This window comes from Oncorhynchus tshawytscha, linkage group LG09 (genome assembly GCF_018296145.1).
Source record: "Oncorhynchus tshawytscha isolate Ot180627B linkage group LG09, Otsh_v2.0, whole genome shotgun sequence".
NCBI classification, from domain to species: domain Eukaryota; kingdom Metazoa; phylum Chordata; class Actinopteri; order Salmoniformes; family Salmonidae; genus Oncorhynchus; species Oncorhynchus tshawytscha.
In genome coordinates, this window is record NC_056437.1 from 63,005,958 (window position 1) to 63,028,539 (window position 22,582).

Here is a 22,582-nt window from a genome sequence, read left to right on the forward strand (position 1 = left end):
CTCTAAAATGTGCTAGTTTGTCACACAACACAATGCCACAGGTGTCTCAGGTTTTGAGGGAGTGTGCAATTGGAATGCTGACTGCAGGAATGTCAACCAGAGCTGTTGAATTTTCAATTCTCTACCATAAACTGCCTCCAAAGTCGTTTTAGAGAATTTGGCATTACATCCAACTGGACTAAAAACCACAGACCATGTGTAACCACACCAGCACTGGACCTCCACATCCGGTTTCTTCACCTGCGGGATCATCAGCGACCAGCTACCCAGACAGCTGATGAAACGAGTATTTGTCTGTAATAAAGCCCTTTTGTGGGGAAAACAAATTCTGATTGGCTGGGCCTGGCTCCCCAGTGGCCGGGCCTGACTCCCAAATCATGTAAAATCCATGGATTAGGGCCTAATGAATTTATTTCAATTGACTGATTTCCCTATATGTACTGTAACGCAGTAAAATCTTGAAACTGTTGCATTAATATTTATATGATGGATACTTTCAATTTTTCCGAGCACACATCACTCGCGCATAAGAGGGAGTCTTGCGCTGCTCGTGATAGCACATGCGCAGAATAAATATACCGCTGGAACGCGGATTAAGCTGTTTACATGTCGGAATAATTCGAAAGATTTCGGCGTACGTTTATTTCAATTTTGACTTTACACCGATTGAGATAAGCAGAGTAAGGTTTTTACATGACCATTTCCATAGTCGGCGTAAACAGTTTAATATAGGATTATTAATATGCATGTAAACGTACATCAATGTTTTACATGAAAACGTTGGTCTGATCTCAGCTGTAAACGAATAAGATAGCTCATCTTTCTTTTGAATAAATCGAGTACTTGCCCCATAGAAGACAGTCAAGTCGCAGTCAGTGAGAATTCCAACAACGGTAGACGAATGGAATCATGTGAGAATGCTGCAGTCAGCTGATCAAAACAACGAACGGACTCGCGGAAGCGAAATAGCTAGGATACACGTAACAAAGAACAATGATGTTTTAGCGGATGTATAAATCTGAAGCATCCGGTTAGCGTTTCCAATCGGATCAAAGCTCTCGTAGAAACTTGCGGATAGGAGGGTCTGAGGACTGGCAGAGAGCGTTAGCTCCAGAGGCGGAGGAGGGTGGTGGTGGTTGGAAGAGCGCCACGGCAGTTCTTGATAAAGAAGAACTTCAAGGCTGCGTTTCAAAGTCAACATACGGTCAAAACACTTAAAAGACACACCCTCGCCCACTTACCCTTAGGGGAATCCTCGTCGCCATTTTGGTGGGTGGTCCAAATGACTAGCCAAGCAAGGGACGTTTGCAACGTAAGCCCCTCAGCCCTCGTTTTTTTGTCGGCTTTGCGAGTGTACAATTATGTTCACTCCGGGGCTTGAAACTCCCCATAATTCAATTCGCGACGATTGTACAAGTGGCGTTACTACAGTCCCTGGTTCAAATCCAGGCTGTATCACATCCAGCCGTGATTGGGAGTCCCATAGGGCGGTGCACAATTGGCCCAGCGTCGTCTGGGTTTGGCCGAGGTAGGCCGTCATTGTAAATAAGAATTTGTTCTTGACTGACTAGCCTAATTAGATCAAGGTTAAATACACATTTTTTAAATTCCGGGGAAACTTAAAAACAACATCAATGTCAACATACAAGTGTAAGTATAAGCGAATGCAAATAAGTTATAAATTGTGGTACTAATGCAAAAAGTAAACACTTTTGTTTGGTTATCATTTTCCTTCAGAAGTTCCAGCTAGGCATTAGCTAATTAATTTGCTAGCTATCATACAGTGCAGTAGGTGAATATTAATAATGATATATTTAGTCAGTAAACATGCACTCATAATTGACTGCAGGGCATAAAAGCACCCACAAGCTACCGGTGCCTGAAAACACAATCATTGCGGGATGAACGAGTGACGAATTACCAAGGTAAAGTTGGTTTTATAGTTACACATTCAGACGATTCGGATGTTTAAATGTCAAGAATTGTGAAAGACTGAGTAAGTTTATTTGGCTAAGGTGTATGTAATCTTCTGGCTTCAACTGTATTTATTTATTGTCAGCAAAGTATAAGGGAATTATTCTACAGCCTAGTTGGATGCGATAATGTAACATTTATTGGATGCAAACCACCATTAAACTTCATTGAAGAAGAAGACGGCATTTTCACTCGCCACCAAATTTGGTGATGAGGTGCTTGTGTCTTTTCATGGGTCCAGGGGAAACTGCAGGATGGTCATTGACTGTACTGCCATGGTGCTTTCAATGACTGGGAGGTCCATGGGGCGACGCACAATTGAGAAGATTTTCATGTCTTCATGTCTGGAGACATGATTTTTGTCAGACAAAGGCTTCTTTTTTTAAAACCCTTTTTTCTCCCCAATTTCATGGTATCCAACTGATAGTAGTTACAGTTCGAGAGCCATATGTCCTCCGAAACCCAATCCAACCGCACTGCTTCTTGACACAACGCACATCCAACCCGGAAGCCAGCCGCACCAATGTGTCGGAGGAAACACCGTACACCTGGCGACCTGGTCAGCGTGCACTGAGCCCTGCCCGCCACAGGAGTCGCTAGTGCGCAATGACTGGTTGCATCACTGCCTGGTATGGCAACTGCTCGGCCTCTGACCGCAAGGCACTACATACGCACGGCCCAGTACATCACTGGGGCCAAGTTTCCTGCCATCCAGGACCTCTATACCAGGCGGTGTCAGAGGAAAGCCCTAAAGACTCCAGCCACAGTCTATATTTATAGTCATTGACTGATCTCTCTGCTACCTCATGGCAAGCGGTACCGGAATGCCAAGTCTAGATACAAAATGCTTCTCAACAGCTTCTACCAGCAAGCCATACGACTCCTGAACAGCTAATCAAATGGCTACCCAGACTATATGCACCCCCCCTTTACGCCTCTGCTATTCTCTGTTTATTATCTATGCACTCCACTGAACCTGCCCCGGAGAGGGTTCCTTAGACTCTGAAGATCCTTCTCTGTGGGCTCTCGGGACAGAGGGTTGTTGTCTTAAGCCAGGTACAGATCATCCACTGACTCCAGCTGGTTGGGCACGGCTGGCTCCCTCCACTTGCATTCCACATCCTCACAGCCGATATTGTGAACTGCAAAAATAGCCAATGGTGCCACCTGGCTACACTTATAAGCTCTATGGGGACATTCACATGTGGTAGAGAGAATCCCCTGGTCACCTGTAGAGATCTGCCAAGAGGAAAGATGTTAAGTGCCATAAGCCTTTCAAAGCATGACTTTGAACAGCTTGAAATGCGTTTGTGCTATATAAATAAAATTTGATTTGATTGATGACATTACAGCTGTAGAATTTTTATTAAACTGTCATTTTCACGAGGACAAGTGCAGTTTTTCCATTACATTTTTATTGAACATTTGAGATTTTATCACTTGATATCAATTTGAAGATGCTTTGAAATGTTGACTTTATGTCCCCTTTTCCCCACATTTTAGAAATGAGTTGTGGCTTGCGGAACATCCTGCTCATCCCATGAGAAGCAGAGCATGATCAATGCCACTTGCACCAAGGAGATCTTCTGGAATGGGTGTACTCTCACTCTGGGGGTAAGATAATTTAAACATCACAGATCTATAATCCTACTGTGCCCATGATAAAATGCAATATGATTTGTGTTGTACTACTGAATGAAACTGAAGAGATGCACTCAGACCAGCCTTTGTGATTGAACTTACGTTAATTATATTACTTTAGTAGGCTGCTTTGAGCAAAACTTGAATATAATAACCTATTCTAGGAGCCTATTATTTGTTTCCAGACAACACCCTATCCAACAACTGTGAACGCCTTGAAATGCTTATTTATTCATTGTTCACTTGTTTTTTGACAATGTCAGGTAGAGGCAGGGATGACTGGGTTCTTCAGCAAGTAAGACACGGGGTAAGAAATAATTTAAACATCACATATATAAATTCCCAATGTGCCCATTATAAAGTTAACTACATTGCTTTAGTTAGCTGCTTTCAGCAAAAATTGTATGTAATGTAACCTATGTATGTACAATGTGGAATATTTTTGGACCATTGGCTTCCCTGAAAACGGAGACTGACAGGAGGATCAATAGGAGTCTGCCAGAGGTCGTCACGCTGGATGGTGATGGAGGTTTTGGTGGTCCACACAACGAAGAAGCAGGTGTCCCTTCAAGTGACGTGGAGTTTACCTTGGACCAAGTGCCAGTAAGGATGGTCTTCACGGAGGCTGTAAGACGCTTTCTTCTGGATATAGAAATCCTTCAACTTCACTGCCTCTTCAATGGTAAGGTCCCCTCCATTTGATCCCCACAAAGGCTGTGGTGCCCACCAGACCATCTGGTGAAGCACCCAGAATCCCAGACCCCGTGACCCAAGCCTTGACTCCTGCACATCCATCCCTGTAGCCATTTTGAATGTCTTGATGCCCTCCTCTTTATCTGTGCCCCACTTTACACACAACACCCCATCCAACGACTGTGAACACCTTGAAATGTATGCATTTTAAGAAATGTGATACAAAAATAGTTTGATTTGATGACTACAGCTGTAGAATATTTAATAAACTGTGAAGTGCAGTTTTTCCATAAACTTTTAATTGATAACTTGGGATTTTGTCACTTGACATATCAATCATACAGTGGGAAGGATCCTATAAATCAAGACTGTGTGGATGCATGTACCTCTCCGAATAAATAAATGTCTCAAAGTCAATTCTGAATGTCAATTAGTTTTGGATTAATTCTCATCAATGACAACATTCTAGAACTGAGTAAACACTAATCGATGTCTGGTATCCGGGGTAATCTGGTTTTGATTAAGTGTCTCTTTCCTTATAGAATGTTGACAGCTGTATAGAACAAATTGTATTGCTATGGTGCTCAAACTTAATAGGTTGCATGTTCAAATCCAGCCATGTATTTTTGTTTTAAGCCTATCCTCAACCTTAACCATTGCGGTAATGCCTAACCTTAAGATTTCAGAGTTAATGACTTGAACTTAACCTTAAACTCTTCGAAATTTGACTTTTGAGAAACATGGATGAACGTCTACTTCTAACTTGAGATTGCGAGAGCTTGTTGGCTTTTTTTGCATGTGACTACTCATGTTTGTTAATAACAAATAAACATAAATAAATGTGCACAATGAGCACTTGTTGTCTTTCAAATACGTCATTAGAGTTGTTGGTTAGTTAGTTAGTGAATTTGACATGGAGAAAATTGGGCTACTGAAATGAAAATGGACGGCCCTCCCCTTCAGCAAAATATATTTGACCTAAACCTCCCTGAACGCTTGAAGAAAAAATAATAATACCCCAAATAATAATTAAAACAGGATGCAAATACCAAAATGGTATTCTAACACCCCCCAATGGAGACAAAACATGGAAAAAATGTATATACATTTACAAAATAAACACTCAATATTTGGAAGACCCTCAAGTCCTCTACACAATATTGTGCTGCTGATGCCAGGTGCCATAGCAGTCTCTTTCTGCTGTAAAGCAGAGGGTCACCAAGCATGTGGTGCAGGTGATGGGGGACTTCATTTTGCAAAGAACACAGCGACGCCTCCATACTGTGCCCTTTTGGCCCTGAGGCACATCCATGCCTGCAGAAATAAATTTGGGCAGATGAACACCACTTGTGGCAGGAGCTGGATGAACCAGCTTCAGTGGGGGGTGGACACCTTGGCACTGGGGGCTCCCATTTGGAGTCAGTGTCACTGTGAAAGAAAATGTTCAGTTAGAATAGTTTCACATATGAGCCCGGTATAATAAACATAGATATATATGTATCTATCTATATATATGAGTACAGGGAACATAAGGTTGAATATATTATTATAGACCTGCTAGATCTACTGTCTCTATTATATTATGACAGACCAGCTAGATCTATTGTCTTTATTATATTACAACAGACCAGCTGTATCTACTGTCTCCATTTCACTTTGGCCATTGTTGTGGGCCTGCCCTCCCCTCAACAGCCTCAAATAGGCTATTTCATTTCACAAATAATATTTTATATTATTAATTTCTAACCACGGCATTGGCATGAGGAAAACTTACCAGCCCAAAACAATGTCCTCTCCGTTCAAAAAATATTCCTCCATTTGGGAATCACTAAATGAATCGTCCTCCAACAATCTCTAATTTTCCCGATCAATTTCTTCTAAAATTGTGTGTATATCTAGACTTAGATTTAGCTTTCCCTGACTTAGTCGCCATACTGATTGATATATAAACAGCTGAAGATGCGCTTTACCAAAACAACGCTGTGCGTAACATGCTTTGCTCTGTCCGGTATGAAACTTCAATGGCGAATGACCCTCTTTACGCCGGAGTTTACTACATGGATTGGTCTTCCAACACATAAACATTACATATTCCCGTTTACCTCAGCTCATTGGCTGTCTACCCAGCTAGATTTCAAGACGATCAGTGGTCATTGGGTTAAAATACAGTCAATCAACGAAACAGCGGTCATATCATTGGTGCACAATGATGTCATTACTTGTTGTCTTCAAATCGGTTTCTTTCAGTCAATACGTCCCGCGTTATGACCCATCAGGTTTGGTTGTGTTACAAACAAACCAGTTGCAATGAAACCAAACATGACTGGAAAAGTCACGTTTCATGTGTGTATTTACATCGAATGTGTCGTCGAAAATGGAATGAGACGGAATCCACGACACAAGCGGTTCACAAAATGTTTCGTGTTAGGCTATAAAAATTGATTTTATCAAACAAAAGACCATTCATTGTGTAACAATGAGCATTGGGATTGCAAACAGAGGAAGACCGTCAAAGGTAAACAATTTATTTTATTGCAGTTTGTGATTTTGTTGCGCCTGTGCTGGTTGAATTTAAAAAAAAAAAATTTTTATGGGGCTCTATCCTAAGATAATCGCATCGTATTCTTTCGCAGTAAATCCTTTTTTAAATCTGACAACGCTGTTGGATTCGCAAGATTCTAGGCTTTTTGAAACACGTGAGACACTTGTATTTTCGTGAATGTATAATATAACTATTTATGTAGTGATCACCGTATGTTGTCGAATTTCATCCCGCTAACGGGTTCTGTGCGCAGAGAGGTTAAGATGATGAGGAAGGCATTTTTTTTTAAATTACCAGGCATCCTCTACTGACGGGATGAGGTCAATGTCCTTCCAGGATACCCAGGCCAGGTCGATTTAGAAAGGCCTGCTCGCTGACGTGTTTCAGGGAGCGTTTGACAGTGAGTGGAGGGCATTTGACCGCTGACCCATTACGGATGCAGGAAATCAGGCAGTGATCGCTGAGATCTTGGTTGAAAACAGCAGAGGTGTATTTCGAGGGCAAGTTGGTTAGGATGATATCTATGATGGTGCCCGTGTTTACGGCTTTGGGGTGGTACTTGGTAGGTTCATTGATAATTTGTGTGAGATTGAGGGCATCAAGCTTAGATTCTAGGATGGCTGGGGTGTTAAACATGTCCCAGTTTAGGTCACCTAGCAGCACGAGCTCTGAAGATAGATGGGGGGGGGCAATCAGTTCACATATGGTGTCCAGAGCACAGCTGGGGGCAGAGGGTGGTCTATAGCAGGCGGCAACGGTGAGAGACTTGTTTTTAGAGAGGTGGATTTTTAAAAGTAGAAGTTAAAATTGTTTGGGTACAGACCTGGATAGTAGGACAGAGCTCTGCAGGCTATCTCTGCAGTAGATTGCGACACCGCCCCCTTTGGCCATTCTATCTTGTCTGAAAATGTTGTTGAGATTTCAGAGGATGGAGATTTCAGAGTTTTTGGTGGTCTTCCTAAGCCAGGATTCAGACACGGCTAGGACATCCATGTTGGCAGCGTGTGCTAAAGCAGTGAATAAAACAAACTTAGGGAGGAGGCTTCTAATGTTAACGTGCATGAAACCAAGGCTATTACGGTTACAGAAGTCATCAAAAGAGAGCGCATGGGGAATAGGAGTGGAGCTAGCCAATGAACTGAGGCAAATAAATTCATAAAAAATCCTACAATGTGATTTTTCTGGGTTTTTTTTCTCATTTTGTCTGTCATAGTTGAAGTGTACCTAATGATGAAAATTACAGGCCTCATCTTTTTATGTGGGAGAACTTGCACAATTGGTGGCTGACTAAATACTTTTTTGCCCCACTATGTGCCCTCTGTTCCCCATTGTCCTTTTTGATTATTGTTCCATGTCCGTTAGTCTTGTGAGTACCTGTGCTCTGTTGTATCGGCTTGCGTGTTATCCGTTGTCGTGTCTTTACTATCATTAACTGAAGACTTTAGTTTTTATCAAATATTCTCTGTAATTAGCATTTTGTGATTAGTTAATCAGGCAAATGTAATTAACTAGGAAGTCGGGGCACCAAGGAAAATATTCAGATTACAAAGTTATAATTTTCCTAATACAACTTTTCAAATATTTTAATATCTGATCACTTAGTCTTCAAATTAATGAATTATTTACCTCATGTTAGGAAATGATAACGGAGTTTTCCTAGTGGGATAAACCGGCGTCGCGGCTTGGTGTACAAAAGGGGGTGGGGGTCGACTGAGATAAGACAACACACAGTTAATTCATTAACAATTGAAATGCTAATCCTTTGCACATGAACGCTCACTCATTTGGGAATAATTGCAATCAATATATACATTTACGCTCAGTGTGTCTTTGGGATCTCTGTTGAAAAGTTTGTTTCTGTTGGAGAGTCTGTTCGCCCTCGCTTTCTCTGCCATGGTTAAAATAGATAGTTCAGAGTGACATTCATTCATGTCGTTATAGAATAGATGTTTCGACGGTTGTCGGTCTTCGCGTTCAATGATACTGAATTCCTAGCTGCAGACTAGTAATCAATATCAAAGACTTGTTCATATTCTGTCGGTATCGATAGTCTAAGAGTTTAACCACGTGGTATGGTTAAAAGATTCCGTCATCTACTCAAACCTTGGTCCTCTCGTTATCAAGGTAAGCTGGTCTGCAACCTTTGTCCTTTCGTAATTGAGAGAAACATGGTCTGTTGAGAAATTCTCAAGGTGGGTGTTTTATTCGGAAGAGCAGAAAAGGGCTGTCTCATGACGCCAGGTCCTAACTGTGTTCATGGGGGCGTGCCAGAGACTTAAGTGAAACTTTACACAGAAATACATTTCTCTCAAATTACATCATTACATAGCATCCCATAATTTCACAAATAATTTAGTCTTTCCTCATTCATCCTGTACAGCAATTAGATGCAAGCCTCATAACTGAGGCTATTATATAAACAGCGTTATGGTAATGTGGCCGTATTGTCTCCCACGAGTTTCACAAAATGGTACCAAACGGACCAGTTCGTAGCTGGATTCTTCACCGATCTTTTATACCTTCTCTAGAACATAAATGTTGTTCGGTTCTCCCCTGCTCCCACCCAGGGAGGATGCAAGATCTCCTCTCCTTTTCTGTCAACTCAACCAGTGTGTTTTCCCAATAAATTCCCTGAATATCCTAGCCCCTCACTCCCATTAGCTCTGATTGATTCTGGAGCTGCCGTCAATCTTTTAGATTCTGCATTACGCATTCCTTTGGTTCCCCTACAGTCATCCGTTCCGGTTCGTGCCCTAGATGATTGTCCAATAGGGACAGGGCTCGTACATCACATCACTGTTCCCATTTCTCTGCTGACACATGACACTCATTTAGAACAGATTACCTTCTTGATTATAGACACCCCCACGCACCCTGTTTTAGGTTGTTTTGATCCATCTGTGCCCAGTTTAAGACACCCAAACACCTCCCTTATGGAAAGCTGCTTCCCCTGCCAGTTCCACAATGACCCTGGTCTCACCTCTCGATGGACTTTGTCACTGACCTTCCCCCCAGCCAGGGGAACACCACTGTTCTCGTCGTTGTGGACCGGTTTTCCAAAGCTTGTCACTTCCTTCCTCTGCCTGGGATTCCGTCGGCCATACAAACTGCGGAGAATCTTTTCACGCACGTCTTCCCGGCACTCTGGGATCCCGGAGGATATTGTGTCAGACCGTGGCCCTCAGTTCACCTCGCAAATGGAAGGCGTTCATGGAACGCCTGGGGGTCACGGTCAGTCTCACCTTCGGGTACCATCATCAAGAAAATGGGCAGGTGGAGAGGGTCAATCAGGAAGTAGGCAGGTTCCTGATGTGTTACAGTCAGGTCCGGCCGGGGGAGTGAGCGGATTTTCTACCTAGGGCTTGAGTACAGTACAGTCAGGTCCGGCCGGGGGAGTGCTATTTTAAAATTGTATTCCTGCGGCTGTCTCCTATCATTATACAACTTGACAAATAGATTAAAAAAGGGCTTATATGAAAACCACACCACAAAAAAACTGATGAATTATAAATTCATTGATCAGTAATAATTTTTATTGTTTAAATGTGTGTGTGAGTGTGGAGAAGATTACTGAGTAGTTTGGGTCATCAGGCTGACCCCCAGTCTTAGCTTGATGTTATTGAGGGATGATGATGTTTTGGCGATGTGAAGATAAGAATTCCAGGTACCTCTATATCTGATAGAGAATTGACTGTGAGATGTGGCAGTTGGGAGGGTGAATGTTATCGCAGAATTAACCTGGAAGAATCCATTAACGGATTTCGGTAAGTTGTGTGGGAGGTATGAGTATTTGTAGATGAATATGCATAATTGGTGTACGTGTCGTAAATAGACAAGATATTGAGTTTCTTAACCTCTTGCGTCGACCTGAGACGCAGACGTCTCATCTAGCCATCAGCAAATGCAAATGCGCTACGCCAAATGCTAATAGCACTCGTTAAAACTCAAACGTTCATCAAAACACACATGCAGGGCACTGAATTAAAGCTACACTCGTTGTGAATCTAGCCAACAAGTCAGATTATTAAAATGCTTTTCGGCGAAAGCATGAGAAGCTATTATCTGATAGCATGCAACACCCCGAAATACCTGAAGGCGACGTAAACAAAAGAATTAGCGTAGCCGGCGCTACTCAAATAGCAGAAATAAAATATAAAACTTTCATTACCTTGGACGAGCTTCTTTGTTGGCACTCCTATATGTCCCATAAACATCACTATTGGGTCTTTTTTTTTTCGATTAAATCGGTCCATATATACCCAAAATATCCATCTATGGAAACTGTGTGATTCAGAAAAAAACACAGTTTCAAAACGCTACGTCATTTTTTTAAATTAAAAAAGTCGACGATAAACTTTCACAAAACACTTTGAAATACTTTTGTAATCCAACTTTAGGTATTAGTAAACGTTAATAATCTATCAAATTGATCACGAGGCGATGTGTATTCAATAGCTCCACGCTTTCAAATCATCTTCCGAAATCTCTCTTCCAAAACTTCCTGTCGGAGACCGGATGGAAAGTGGTCTCTCTTCCTCGTTTGACCAAGAAACAACGAGAAGGCAATTGACAAGACTGGTGACATCGTGTGGAAGCTGTAGGACTTGCAATCTCGGCCCCATTTAATTTCGTGCCCCTTCAACAATACATGCAAGTGGCGCATGGATATTTTTTTCAGTTTTCAGTGATCAGTTTTTCTTGCGCTTTTCGATGAAACACTCTGTTATAGTCACAGCGGTGATTTAACCAGTTTTAGAAACGTGAGAGTGTTTTCTATCCATACATACGAATCATATGCATATACTATATTCCTGGCATGAGTAGCAGGACGCCGAAATGTTGCGCGATTTTTAACAGAATGTTCGAAAAAGTAGGGGGTCGACTTAAGAGGTTTTAAACAATGTTTCAGATGGAGCCAGGTAATTGGAGGGGGCTAGTCTTGCAAATGTATTTTGTATGATGAGTCATTTGTGTAGGATGGAGGCATATGTACTGGCACTGACAGTCCTTGCCAATGACAAGCATACACATAACATGATGCAGCCACCACCATGCTTGAAAATATGAACGAGTGGTACTCAGTGTTGTGTTTTGTTAGATTTGGCCCAAACATAATGTTTTGTATTCAGGACATAAAGTTAAATTCTTTGCAACATTTTTTTTCAGTTTTACTTTAGTGGCTTATTGCAATCAGGAAGCATGTTTTGGAATATGTTTATTCTGTACTATCTTCCTTATTTTCATTCTGTCATTTATGTTAATATTTTGTAACTATACTGAAAAAAAATATAAAAGCAACATGTAAAGTGTTGGTCCCATGTTTCATGAGCTGAATTAATAGCTTAAGTGGACAAATGCTCACCTTCGATGGCCACTGGTATACTGTGCTCTGCATCGATGAATCCTGGTTTCAACTGTACCGGGCAGATAGTGTCTTGTTGGTGAGCGGTTTGCTGATGTCAGTGTTGTGAACAGAGTGCCCCATGGTGGGTGTGGGGTTATGGTATGGGCAGGCATATGCTACGGACCACGAACACAATTGCATTTTATCGATGGCAATTTGAATGCACAGAGATATCCTGAGGCCCACTGTTGTGCCATTCATCTGCTGCCATCACCTCATGTTTCAGCATGATAATACATGGCCCCTTGTCACAAGGATCTGTACACAGTTCCTGGAAGCTGAAAATGTCCTAGTTCCTCCATGGTCCTGCATAGTCAACAGACATGTCACCCATTGAGCATGTTTGGAATGCTCTGGATCGACAGCGTGTTCCAGTTCCCGGCAATATCCAGCAACATCGCACACCCATTGAATTGTATTTATTTATTTTACCTTTATTTTACCAGGTAAGTTGACTGAAAACACATTCTCATTTACAGCAACGACCTGGGGAATAGTTACAGGGGAGAGGAAGGGGGATGAATGAGCCAATTGGAAGCTGGGGATAATTAGGTGGCCATGATGGTATGAGGGCCAGATTGGGAATTTAGCCAAGACACTGGAGTTAACACCCCTACTCTTATGATAAGTGCCATGGGATCTTCAGGACCCCAGTTTAACATCCCATCCTAAAGACGGCACCCTACACAATGTTTTTTTCCCTATCATTGTCCTGGGGTATTGAGATATTTTATTTTAGACCAGAGGAAAGAGTTCCTCCTTAAGACTTCCTCTTAAAGACTTCTTCCTAAAAAGTTCCTCCTACTCCTCTCCCATCCAGGGACCAACCAGGAACAACCCTCATTAGCTTCAGTGGCAAGCCAGCAGTGGGATGCAGGGTGGTATGCTGCTGGCCCATTGAAGAGGAGTGGGACAACATTCCACAGGCCACAATCAACAGCCTGATCAACTCTGTGCGAAGATGTCGAGCTGCATGCTGCAAATGGTGGTAACACCAGATACTGACTGGTTTTCTGATACACACCCCTACTTTAAAAAAAAAAAGTATATGTGACCAGCAGATCCATATCTGTATTCCCAGTCATGTGAAATCTATAAATTAGGACCTAATGAATGTATTTAAATGGACTGATTTCCTTATATGAACTGTAACTCAGTAAAAGCATTGAAATTGTTGCATGTTGCATTTATATTTACAATTGGCTCATTCATCCCCCCTCCTCTCCCCTGTAACTATTCCCCAGCTCGTTGCTGCAAATGAGAATGTGTTCTCAGTCAACTTACCTGGTAAAATAACGGATTAAAAAATAAAAAATTCTGTCCAGTGTCGTAGAATTACAACATTATGTTAATCACATTACTTTTATATTAGAATGTATCCCTATATTAGTACATTCCCACTGTCATATCTAATAGGCAACATAATAGTGTTCTTAGAACTCTGTGTCTGTGAATTGAGAGGAGCCGCTGAGATTTTAACACTGACAGTAGATTTACGATGGCTTGGTGAAAAGACATTCCATTCTATGATTGGTGTCTGTGTACCTGTTTGTCTGTGCCAGGGACATCAAATCTCCTTTTCCTCTCCCATATGGCAGATGAACGCTGAACTTAATCGTTTGAGGGAATGACCTACTGTCTATGTTACATTAGTACTTCTGTATAAACAAGCAGTAAATGACCAAAAGTCATCACCTCTAGGGTGGTTATCAACCCCCTTTTCTTTTATTTTTTTTACAGTGGGATGCCGGAGGGTACTACGTTGAACTTGTGTAGTGGGTGGGCACAGTCAAACTCAATGGATGTCTATGTCTTTGTCTCTGTGTCTCGCTTCATCAATTAAAACAGTCACCAATCAATTTCATTAATTCGGGGAGAGTGGGGTAAACTGAGCCATGTTTTACATTCAGCATAACTTTGTCAAGAGAAATATAGTATTCTTTCTAACAAATAGATCTACAGTGCCTTGAGAAGGTTTTCACTCCCCATGACTTTTTACACATTTTGTTGTGTTACAGCCTGCATTTGAAATGTGTTACATTGAGATTTTGGGGGGGGCACTCGCCTACACAGATAAGGTCAGTGGAATTGTGTTTTTCAAAAATGTTTACAAATTAATAAAAAATGTAAAGCTGAAATGTATTGACTCAATAAGTATTCAACCCATTTGTTATGGTAAGACTAAATAACTTCAGGAGTAAAAATGTGAGTAACAAGTCACATAAGTTGCATGAACTCAGTCTGTGTGCAATAATAGTGTTTAACATGATTTTTGAATGACTACCTTATCTCTGTACCCCACTCATACAATTATCTGTAATGACTCTCAGTCGAGCAGTGAATTTCAAACACAGATTCAACCTCAAAGACCAGGGATGTTTTTCAATGACTCGAAAAGAAGGGCATCTATTGGTAGATGGGTAAAAAAAATAAAAAATACACTTCTTTTTTTAAACCTTTATTTTACTAGGCAAGTCAGTTAAAGAACAAATTCTTATTTACAATGACGGCCTAGGAACAGTGGTTTAACTCACATTACTCATTGGCTTAATCTACAAACCAATCATCTCCCACAACACCTTCCCCCATGTGTCTTGTGCACCTCTGTCGTATTGGCAATAAAGATATTGTGTTTGTAACTCTGACACACATCGACCACAGTTTCTAAGGGTGTAGTCTTTCTTCTTCTTGGTGGAGCCATTAGCTAGCTAGCTCTGTCCACTGCTAATTAGCTAGCTGGAAAGTAGGACCTGTTTTTTTAAATAACTAAATAACACAGACACAAAGTCAAAATTGACTATATCGTACAAATTCATAAAATTTGCTTTTTGGTTTTAATTTAATATGGAGGACCAAACCTGCCATTCTAATTATTTAATTAGAATTAAATAAATGCACACAAATGCCTTTGAAAAATATTCAGACCCCTTGACTTCTTCCACATTTTACTACGTTTACAGCCTTATTCTAAAATGGACTACATAAACAATTTCCTCAGCAATCTACACACAATACCCCATAATGACAATGTGAAAACAGGTTTTTAGAAATTGTGACAAATTTATATAAAAAACAGAAATGCACCGAAAATGCACTGTAAATAGATACATAAATAAATTGAGACATAATTAAATGAGAAAGGAAATAAGAAAAAAAATGACAATGTTTTAAATTTCTCTACATATCTCTATTTATTTAATTATTTATCTATGTATTATCTAATTATTCAAACTTTAATTTAATTCATTTATATATTTATTAATTTATTTCTGTATTTCTTCCTCCAATATGATAATATGGGTGTGTCAATCAAACGTCTGTGGGTGGTATCTAGCACACCATTGGTTGATCAATGTCACGGTGCATTGCTCGACTGATTTTGCCTGCTTTTACACAATGGAAGCAAGATTCATAGGTAAGGCTGTATATGTGTGTAAACTATTCACAGTTGTGTTCTGTGGGTGTCACTGAATAGGCTGATTCACAATTCCATTGATCCACAATTCATAGGTAAGGTTCTACAGTGAAATATACACTGAGTATACAAAACATAACATGGGCTGACCAGGTGAATCCTATGAAAGCTATGGTCCCTTATTGATGTCACTTGTTAAATCCACTTCAATCAGTGTAGATGAAGGGGAGGAGACAGGTTAAAGAAGGATTTTTAAGACTTGAGACATAGATTGTGTATGTGTGCCATTCAGAGGGTGAATGGGAAAGACAAAAGATTTAAGTACCTTTGAATGGGGTATGGTAGTAGGTGCCGGTGCACCGGTTTGTGTCAAGAACTGCAATGCTGCTGGGCTATTTCACAGTCAACGGTATACCGTGTGTATTAAGAATGGTCCAGCACCCAAAGGAAATTCAGCCAACTTGACACAACTGTGGGAAGCATTGGAGTCAACATGGGCCAGCATCACTGTGGAACGCTTTCGACACCTGGTAAAGTCCATGCCCCGATGATTTGAGGCTGTTCTGAGTGCAAAAGGGGGGTGCAACTCAATATTAAGGTGTTCCTCATGTTTGGTATACTCAGTGTAAGTATGCCCCAATTCAATTATGAAGACTAATACATCCACAGTGCGATTTTAAATTATTTTTCCTTTTTGTCAAATTAATTCATTACTGTCGTTGAATTTATATAAAAACATTCCAAAATAAACAGAACATAATACAAAACAAGAAGCCCTAACAGCACACAGACATGACACTGAAACAGAAACACCTGGGGAAGGAACCAAAGGGAGTGACATATTTGGAAAGATAATCAAGGAGGTGATGGAGTCCAGATGAGTGTCATGACACGCAGGTGCGCGTAATGATGGTGACAGGTGTGCGCCATAATGACCAGCCTGATGACCTAGAGGCCGGAGAAGGAGCACACATGACAGTACACCCTCCCCGACGCGCGGCCCCAGGACACTGACCAAAATGATGATCCCAGGGATCAGGAGCGGACCAGACACCTCTGCAGAGGCGTGGGAAACCTGTCAATCTGGCTAAGACGCAGGAGCATGGCGACCTAGAGCGCCGGAGAGAGAGAGCATACCTGACGGTACCCCCTCCCCGGCGTGTTCGGCTCCAGCCGCAGGACACCAACCCAAGGAACGTTCCCAAGGATCAGGAGCGGATCGGTCATCCCTGCTGATGCGTGGGAACCTGTCGTCGGCTGGGACGCGGGGACATTACAGATTGGCTGAGGCAGGGGAGTATCTTCTGTTTCCAGAAGGTGTCAAAGTTATCAATAAAAGTGACTCCAGCAGAGCTACAGTAGTATTTTAGCCAGATGTGTAATGCCAGCAGTCTGCTGAATCTTTCACACCCAACGATGGTGCTGGACCTGAAATGATTGGCCATTTTTTGGAGTCTTTTAATGCTGAAATCAGTTCTTCTTTTCAAATTGAGGTGACATCATTAACGTTTTCTGTGATTGTATTGACTAGGTCCTGAGCTCAGTAAGGGGAATTTCAAATGCTGTCGGATAACTTAAAAGACGTCTATATTATGCTGATATTTTATATATTTTGTGATATATTGAGTCTTTTGGGGTGTCTTTATGCCTAGAATTAGCCAAGGAGATTGTATGGTTCATTTGGTTCCTATTCTGAAAGTTTGATAAATTGTGCACAATGACATGTATATTTAATTGTGCAACAAATGTATTTAGGGTGTCAGACTCATATACTGTATTTCAATGCACCAAGCTGTCTGTCTAAACTACTGGCACACAGCTCGGACACCCATGCATACCCCACAAGTCATGCCACAAGAGGTCTCTTCACAGTCCCCAAGTCCAGAACAGACTATGGGAGGCACGCAGTACTACATAGAGCCATGACTACATGGAACTGTATTCCACATCAAGTAACTGACGCAAGCAGTAAAATTAGATTGAAAAAAAAAAACAGATTAAAAAACACGTTATGGAACAGCGGGGACTGTGAAGCAACACAAACATTGGCACAGACACAGCATACACACACACACACACACACGATAACATACGCACTATACATGCAGATGGATTTAGTACTGTGGATATGTGGTAGTGGTGGAGTGTTGGCCTGAGGGCACACATTGTGTTGTGAAATCTGTGAATGTATTGTAATGTTTTTAAAATTGTATAAACTGCCTTAATTTTGCTGGACTACAGGAAGAGTAGCTGCTGCTTTCACAGCAGCTAATGGGGGTCCATAATAAATACAAATGAAAGTTAAACAAATCAATAATGTGCTAGTTAAGTTGTAATCATTTTGCTGTAGGCTACACACATTATCATGATGAAACTGTGAAATTATATCAATGTTATGTAAGCTAGTTGGACAGAAAACTGAATATTGTCGCCCTATGTGTAATAGCATACCAGGCAACATAGGCTAACAAACATAAGTGTTATACTAGCCAATTTCATGACATGCATAATATTATACACATAAAGAGATGACATAGCTGCATACCTTTATTTTTTGCAAGTTTCTCCTCTTCTTCTTTCCTCTTTTTGCTAAACTGGGCACCTGATGGCTTAGACCTTTTCTTATCCATTTGTTTTGATTTGGCACCCGAGCATCAATACATTACCCATCCCCCAACACTGTCAACCAAGAGTCAAGACTAAACCAATTCACCTTGGTGGTGTGCAGACCGGTTTTATATTATTCTTAACGATTTCGCACAAACCAGAAGAAAATGCAACAATATGTCTGTGAAACTATATATTCACAGTATTATGAATTAATTGTGGTTTATTTGGCAGCATTTCTTAGTGTGAATGAATTTACTAATTGCATTAGTACTGTACAACGTTAGAGATGCGCTGTTTGATAGATTCCTCCGCTCCCCCTACCTCGGGCTTCCAGTGGGGAGACCTGAAGTCAACCTACCCCCACCGCCCTCCCCATCTTGTACTTCTGAGTGGGAGAGCTTCCCTGGCAGTAGCCTGCCTAGCTCACAAACTAGAATCAGGGTGCCCACTCCGACAAGGTTAATTGACCCACAGTCCCACACAGTGATATGATATCATTGACGTGATGTGCAAATGAGCAATAGAAACCCTAACACGCAAATGTCACCACTCCAAAAAAAATTGTGCGGGCACCCCGTGCCGCCCCCGACAAGATGCCGCCCTGGGCAGCTGCCCATGTTGCCCATACCTAAATCCGCCGCTGCCGGTGGGGGAAAAGGTGTTGTGCCCTCTTCACAACTGTCTTGGTATGTTTAGAACATGATACTTTGTTGGTGATGTGGACACCAAGGAACTTGAAACTCTTGTCTCGCTCCACTACAGCCCTTTCGATGTGAATGGAGGCATGTCCGGCCCTCCTTTTCCTGTAGTACACAATCAGCTCCTTTGTCTTGCACACATTGAGGGAGAGGTTGTTGTCCTGGCACCACACTGCTAGGTCTCTGACCTCCTCCCTATAGCCTGTCTCATCGTTGTCGGTGATCAGGCCTACCACTATTGTGTCGTCAGCAAACTTAATGATGCTTTTGGAGTTGCGCTTGGCCATGCAGTTGTGGGTGAACAGGGAGTACAGGAGGGGACTGAGCACACCCCTGAGGGGCCCCAGTGTTGAAGATCAGCGTGGCAGATGTGTTGTTGCCTACCCTTACCACCTGGGGGCGACCCTTCAGGAAGTCCAGGATCCAGTTGCAGAGGGAGGTGTTAAGTCCCAGGTTCCTTAGCTTAGTGATGAGCTTCGAGGGCATTATGGTGTTGAACGCTGAGCTATAGTCAATGAACACAATTCTCACATACGTGTTCCTTTTTTCCAGGTTGGAAAGGGCAGTGTGGAGTGTGATTGAGTCATCTGAGGATCTGTTGGGGCGGTATATGCGAATTGGAGTGGGTCTAGGGTTTCCGGGATGATGGTGTTGATGTGAGCCATAACCAGCCTTTCAAAACACTTCATGGCTACCAATGTGAGTGCTACGGGTCTGTAGTCATTTAGGCAGGTTACCTTCGCTTTCTTGGTCACAGGGATCTATGACACATGTATGCAAACACAAAATAGCATATGCACTATACACACATACACATGGATTTTGTGTTATAGATTAGGGGCCTGAGAGCACACAATTAATATGTTGTGAAATCTGTTATAACTGTATAACTGCCTTCACTTTGCTGGACCCCAGGAAGAGTAGCAAAATGGGGATCCATAATAAATACAAATACAAGCATAGTAAGTACACTTTTCCTCTAAAGTAGTTACATGGCATACATGTGAATTCATAGCTGGCTAATATAATTCTATTTTGGCCCCACGTCTTACCTCACTAACAATTGCTAATGCGAACAGCAAATTCCACTATTGTGGCTAATCGATATTGTGGCTAGCTTCACATTGAGGATTTATTCCATCATGACAACATGCTCCAACTTATTTGACTGTAGTTAGCTAGTTACTAGCTCATTAATTAAGTATCCACTCTGTTGCTTAATAAGTGAAATAGTTAACGTGAGCTAGCCAGCATGCATTGCTTCTGACATGCCACGATCCTGCTTGCTTTACAACTGACAGATATTTAGCTATTGTAGCTAGCTAGATAATAATGGTTTATGGTAACTGTAATTTAGGTAATTAACTAGCTAGCTAGCTAAGTATAAAACTGAGAGTCTGGCTGTAAAATGCAGCAAGTTGCCAACTCGACTTTATCAGTTGTAGCCAAGCTAGCTAGCTTGATACTCAGTAACGTTAGCTTACCATGCTTTTCTGGCTAAACGGACATTCCTTTAGCTCATCGCGATCGACTCCTTCTTCCCTACTCCCCTCTCTTGGTCTTCTTCTAGGTTCAATAATAGTCCGGTGCCTTATTGTCAAAAGCAACCCATTCCACACAGCCACCTGGTGCAGGCCGTCCATGGCTCAGTGTTCTAAAACTGTTAATACGTTTATATGCAAGCAAGGACAACGTTACATTTGTTTTTTGTGTGTGTTTTTATAGTGCACGTGTGGCACAGCAGCATACAATTTCCCCCCAAAAAGTGACATCATATTGATACATAGCTATATGCGCTACACATTATTGTTTGGGGGTTGCTAATGTGAAACATGGCCTTTAAACTTTGAACATGTTCTGTCATACTGAATGCAGCCCAGGCAAATGCAATTGATCAACATGCACTGACCTCATTATCAGGAAGTAATACAGAAATAACTAAATTAATAAAATGAAAGAAAGTGTGATTAATTATTTAAATAGTTATTTATCTATTTATGTGTCAATAATTCGTCCATTTATTTATTTATGTGTGCATTTGTTTATTTATCTATTTATATGTGCATTTATTTATTAATGTATTAATCTATTTATGTGTTCTTTTATTTATTTATTTATTCATTTCATTTGATTCTAATTAAGGCAGGTTTGGTCCTCCATAATTTAACCTTATAGTTAGGCATGAGGTTATCCATATGGTTAAAGTGAGGGTTAAGCTTCAGGTTAGGTTTAAAATAATGTTTTAAGAAGGTAGTTGTGTAAATGGGCGGGATTTAACCGTAATTATGACTTTGTGGGTGTGTTAACAAGTGACAACCAGGGGGAATGGTTTTGCTAGGTCACTCCCATAGAATTCTATGGTCACTCCCACTAAGGCCGACTTTGAATGGCTGATATCCAAGGCTTATGTACTGTGTGAAGCCCCCTTCATAAGGAAATGTAAAGTGATTTTCTTCTGAAACCAAGTTAGATGTTCCTCAGAACACAAATATGCATGAACAATATAACAAGCCATACCGTGTGGTGCTTATTTAAATGTGCAACAGAAAGAGGTCCTTTCTTTCGAAGAAACACTATTATGTCATATTATGTTAAACTAGACCTTTGATAATGAGGGTTAATCAAGCCTCTTTCTTAGCCTTTTGGGTTAATTATATGTACAGTAGTATGATCAATGTACTATTAGGAGAGGAGCACTTTAAAATAATCATAAAAGAGAACATCCCTAGCTCTTGCCCTGACCACACTATTACCAAAGTCATACTGATACAATATAAAATACTGTATAACAATAAAATGTAGACATATAGTTATTCTGGTTATTTGTCTGTATATTCTGTTTATTGTCAAATTCCTGGTATATGTAAATGTCTTTAGTGAATAAAGATTATTCTGATTCTGATTTTCCGGGTTGCAAGAAGCGTCACTGCAGTCCCTGGTTCAAATCCAAGCCGTATCATATCTGGCTGTGATTGGAGTCCTGCGTGGTGCACAATTGGCCCAGCATCGTCCAGGTTTGGCGGGGTAGGCCATCATTGTAAATAATAATTTGTTCTTAACTGACTTGCCTAGTTAAATAAAGGTTAAATAAAATGTGTAAAAAAAAAATATGGACAGATCCTGTCCTCTTCCCTCTGGACAGATGTGGTGAGTGACTATGTGGCGCGAAGATGACTCAGCCATAACTGCGTCATTGGGGCCCTGAACAACCCTGCAGCCCACCATAGGCCATCACTGAGCTCGCCTCAGCAGCCAGAGTGGCAAACCAAGCGCGGGGGTGTTAAAGGTGAGTGGTGCCACTCAGATCAGCAGCTTCACACACTCCTCAGGGGCTGACACACACATTAGTACCAAGCCATGTGTGAAATTTGATTAGACTATACAGGAGGGGTCCTCTGTCCCAAATGGTACTACTTTGACCAGTAACCATAGGGAGCTTCCTTTCCGTGGATGCGTCCTAAATGGCACCCTATTCTTCTCATTCTTTATTCAAACAGGGAGTCACCATTGAGACCAGGGTCTCTTTCACAAGGGAGTCCTGCACACACAATTCATCAGACACAATTAAATTAAAATCAGATACAATGTAAAACAAACTAAAATAC

At 41.3% G+C, this 22,582-nt stretch overlaps 1 long non-coding RNA gene across 4 annotated transcripts; it reads left to right on the forward strand.

Annotated features, from left to right (window-relative positions):
- The first annotated feature begins 537 nt into the window (after positions 1–537).
- LOC112246431 lies at positions 538–13,362 on the forward strand. Of its 4 annotated transcripts, XR_002952918.2 has the most exons (5): positions 544–1,650; positions 1,850–1,925; positions 3,478–3,588; positions 3,879–4,297; positions 13,075–13,362. It is a non-coding gene; the product is annotated as an uncharacterized LOC112246431 (long non-coding RNA). The 4 variants fall into 4 exon arrangements; XR_006084133.1 differs by lacking the exon at positions 13,075–13,362 and having other exon boundaries at positions 538–1,650; positions 3,879–5,152; XR_002952920.2 differs by lacking the exon at positions 1,850–1,925 and having other exon boundaries at positions 545–1,650.
- Positions 13,363–22,582: the final 9,220 nt, after the last annotated feature.